The sequence below is a fragment of the Tribolium castaneum genome, chromosome 7 (assembly GCF_031307605.1).
Source record: "Tribolium castaneum strain GA2 chromosome 7, icTriCast1.1, whole genome shotgun sequence".
NCBI lineage: Eukaryota > Metazoa > Arthropoda > Insecta > Coleoptera > Tenebrionidae > Tribolium > Tribolium castaneum.
Window position 1 is genome coordinate 17840015 of NC_087400.1, and position 4705 is coordinate 17844719.

Here is a 4705-nt window from a genome sequence, read left to right on the forward strand (position 1 = left end):
AACACCAAGTACCACATTATAGTTTGTAGTTGTTGCATGTTTTTTAAGTATATGTATTGCTAGAATTTATTTTTGTTTTGTTTTTAGAGTTTTTCTTTATTTTTCTTAACCATTATTGTTTTTTAATTCATGTTCTGTAACTCCTTATTAGAATGAAGACGTTAACTTTTTTGTTGTTACTAATAATATGTTTATTTCTTTTGTTCTTTAACAAAATATTTTTGTTTTGTTTTTAGAGTTTTTCTTAATTTTTCTTAACCATTATTGTTTTTTCTTTACTTCCATGTTCTGCAACTCCTTATTATAATGAAAACTTAACTTTTTTATTGTTACTACTAATATGTCTATTTCTTTCCTTAACAAAGCATTTTTCTCATCCTTTCCCGATCCTTTATCTTTCCTGACAAGAAGTGCTCTAAACCTCCTCGTAGTTCTTGCTGGACAAATTAATTTTTTGTTTATTTTTTTGTATCCACTTATTAACAATAAATGTTTGTTTGACTCATTACAAATACTGAGAGCAAAAAATTAGTTTGGCTAATTAGAGCTATCCGTAAATTTGGCCGACGCATGATTTTTGATCACGAGCTGTCACTGATATGATATATGGTCGAAGGGTATTTGCAATGATCTGAGAGAATGTGTAGATGCAGCGTGAAGAGAGAGACGTTGTTCACTACACTAGCATGAGATAGCGAATGCGATCAGCTGGAATTGGTCAAAACACGGTAGTTTGACAGCTAGGTAACTGATTCCTCCGTAGTTTTCCAAATGATGAAAGTTTGCGTCGAAAATGGGTAATTGCCATGAAAAGGGAACATTTCGAACAGTCAAAATATTCGAAGCTGTGTTCAGATCATTTCAAAAAGGAAGACTTTGTTTTTACTTTTGGCTTAAAAACATTAAAATTGGGCACAGTGCCTACGATTTTTAATTTTCCATCGCATTTATTAAAGAAGGAACCCAAGGAACGCTCCACTAGGTTCCGAAACTTTGAAAATGATGGTAATTCTGCTGAGACATTGGTTGAGAAGGTTGTGACAGAATCAGAAACTGGCGCATCTGAAGTATCTGTGACCAGGTGAACTAAAAATATATCTTCAACAGAAGTTAATAAAACAAATTTCAGTTCTTCCACTTCCCATCAAGAGCAGCAGCCATCAACCTCTACGGTACCGCAAGAGACTTTAGAACCACAATTCGTTTCAAAACAAGAAGGCACAAAAAGGTATATACATTATTACCTTTTTTTATTAAGATACTAAAAAAAAATTTAGAAAAAGAAGTCAACCGATATATGTAGAAGATTTTTCTGAGGCAGATATGGAGAATCCAAAAAAAGCCAAACTTATGTGGAAATTATCTAACAACACCATTGTTAGACAGAAGAAAACAATAGCCTATTTACGTCAAAAGGTTTACAGGCATTTAAAAACTACCAACAAAGTTTCGGCTGATTGTCATTCAATTCTTAAGAATGGTTATTGTAATGAATAGTTTATCTGCATGATGGGCTTTTGCTTTGTTATAGCTGAGATTGTAGAGGCTTTTTGGCTGATAGTTTTGTTTGTAATGCCGCTTTCATAATTTTTTTTCAGCTTTTTTTTTATAAAGTAGCGTAGGTGGGTAACAATTGTCAGAAGGACATTTTTTTTCAGAAATCGGGGGATTAATTTTTGGTTTTGGGAGGGATATTACTCAAGTTTTTTTTAGGACTGCGTTCCAAAGTCACAAGAACAACTGCTTTTACGCCAGCTGAAAAAATCGACAGATAGAAAATTTCCCCCAGAATTAAGAGCTTTTGCACTTACTTTACATTTTTATTCTAGTTCAGCCTAAAATTATGTTAGAAACACCTTTGGCAAATGTTTGCCTCACCCTAATACTATTACAAAGTGGTATTCTACTGTTGATGGTTCACCTGGATACACTTCAGAGTAATTGAACGCTATTAAAATGAAAGCCGACGAACTCCAACAGGAAGGAAAAAATCTAGTTTGCTCTCTTATAATGGATGAAATGTCAATTCGACAGCATGTGGAATGGAATGGGTCAAGAACTTTGGGCTACGTTAATTTTGGTGTGAATCTTGACAGTGACTCTTTGCCCACTGCAAAAGAAGCACTAGCATTTTTAATTGTTGGAGTTAACTGTTGCTGGAAGATTCCGATAGCGTATTTTTTTAATACGATAAATAACAGCTGAAGAAAAAGCAAATTTGGTGAGGGGTTGCTTGCTTATGCTGCATAAAGCTGGCGTTAAGGTCATCTCGTTAACCTTTGATGGTGCTGCTACTAATTGGACCATGGCATCTTGTTTAGGGGCGGATTTAGAAATTTCAAACATGAAAACTTTTTTCCTGCACCCTCAGACACAGGAAGAAATTTTTATAATTTTTGATCCAAGCCATATGGTCAAATTATTGCGCAACGCTTTGGGAGACTGGGGTGCATTCTTAGACAGCAAAAACCGAAGAATTTTGTGGCAATTTTTTAAAGAGTTGGTAACACTCCAGGAAAGTCAGGAGCTACATTTAGTTACAAAAATAAGATCTCGGCATATTCACTATCATAATGAAAAAATGAAAGTGAAATTAGCTGTGCAAGTCTTCAGTACAAGTGTCGTGGATGCGTTGGAGTACTGCAATAAAGATTTACGACTGGCACAGTTTAATGAATCGGATGCCACAGTGGATTTTTGTCGAATTGTAGACAAACTCTTTGATCTTTTTAATACCAGAAATTCTTTGAGCAAGAATATGTTCTTTCATGACTGAAGGTCGCTTACCTTTTATTACATCGTTTTTCAAAGAGGCGAAATCATACATTGTGGGTCTGAAAACTGTAGAAGGAAGTCAACTTGTTTTATCTGCCCTGAAAAAAGGCTTCTTTGGGTTGATAATTAACATGACTTCTTTCGAATGAATTGTGCAAAAATATATCATCGAAAAGAAATATTTGTCATACCTGCTTACTTACAAGGTAAGCTAGGATCACATAGAAACTTTTTTATGTGCCATTAGATCCCGAGGCGGTTTTAACAATAACCCGACAGCTTTGCAGTTTGAAGCAGCTTATAAAAGGCTTTTGATCCATGCCGAAATATCATCAAAAGCAACGGCAAATTGTTTGCAACAAGACGAAACTTATATTTTGAACATTTCGTCAAATAAACAAAGACAAATAACGTCGGTTATTGATAACTTACATGAAGTTGACGATAACATTGACGATGCATGTGACGAAATTATTAATGTGGTAGACCAATCATTGTACATTTCGAACATTATTGGATACATTTCCGGGTTTATTGTTCGCAAATTGAACAAGAAGATTAATTGTCAAATATGCTGCTCTGCATTGGAAGACAATTTGATCTGTTATAAATTTTTGAACAAGAAAAATAAGGGGGGTTTGATTAAACCCTCTGCAGATGTTTTTTTAATCTGCAGAGCTGCCGAAAATGTATTCAGAAATTATGAGATGATCTCATCAGGAAACGTTATTTTACGGCTAATATATTTAACAAAAAAACAACTGAAAATTTGTGAATTATTTGTTAAACTGAATGACCACATTCTGGATCAAGATCCTCTGAACAATCATTTGTTGCAACTTGTAAATGTAATTTTAAAAACTTTTTTTACGATTCGGTTGTACCACAAAAATATGTCTATCAATGAAACCAAAGAAAGAAGTCGGCACAAATATTCAAAATTAATTTTATTTAAAAATCAATGAAAGCCGTTTACTTTGCGTTTTTTCTCCTTGTTGTAATCTTTAAACTGTTTATGCCGCAATAATGAAATTTTAAATTAGAATTCACGTTTTTGTTTTATTTAAATATTTTTTTAAAGCTAGAAGTGCTTAGTTTTATATGTACTATTAACATCTACCAATAATACATGAATTAATAAATCATTCGTTGTGTATAAATCGTTTTTTTTTTCAATTTTGTACGTGTTGCCAATGCAACGCAATGAGAAATTGACCAAACCCAAGTGATCTCATTATTGCGTTCTTCGTCTGTGTTGTGAATTTCCCCATCACGTTATCTCTCTCACATGTTGAAGTCAATGTTCAGTTAAGCCGAGATACGCAACGCTTCCAGTGTTGCCGTTTCGGTACAAATGTACTGAATTCAGTACAAAATGTTATAATGCAGTACGTCAGTACTACATTTCACAAAATGCAGAATTTTCAGTACTTTTTGGAACATCAATTTATTTCACTAAAACGAAATTTTTCACCAACCGCAAAACATTTTGATTTATTTTGCAAATATTGTTTATTTTATAATTTTTTCTCACACAAAAATTAGGTTCAATGAAAAAAGGTAGTTGTTTTTTACGTAAGCATGTAATTTAATATCCGTTCCTAAAAGTTTATACATTTTTCGTAAAACCCATTAAACTTATTCATGGTGCGCTCGAACTCTGCTGATAATATTGTTTAGCTGAATTGCAGAAACTGGATCGTAGGTTTCGCAGGAACTATAGGGGAGATCCGAATCACAAAAAAGTTTTGTTTAACATGAATTTATAAAAGTAATTTGTACTTCATCATCAGTGAGAGAAACCATTGGGTGCTTTCTTTTCATATGTTTTTTCAAATTATTTGATGTTGATTTAAAACTGAGAGACTGTTTACACAAATTACATTCTGCTATTGCATCTAAATTGGGTTTCTTATTGAAAAAATTTCAA

At 33.2% G+C, this 4705-nt stretch overlaps 1 non-coding gene across 1 annotated transcript; it reads left to right on the forward strand.

The window, feature by feature from the left end:
* The first annotated feature begins 596 nt into the window (after positions 1 to 596).
* On the forward strand, positions 597 to 2725 carry LOC103314590 (uncharacterized). Its single transcript, XR_010334842.1, has 3 exons — positions 597 to 1081; positions 1130 to 1228; positions 1278 to 2725. It is a non-coding gene; the product is annotated as an uncharacterized LOC103314590 (transcript).
* The last annotated feature ends 1980 nt before the right edge of the window (positions 2726 to 4705 follow it).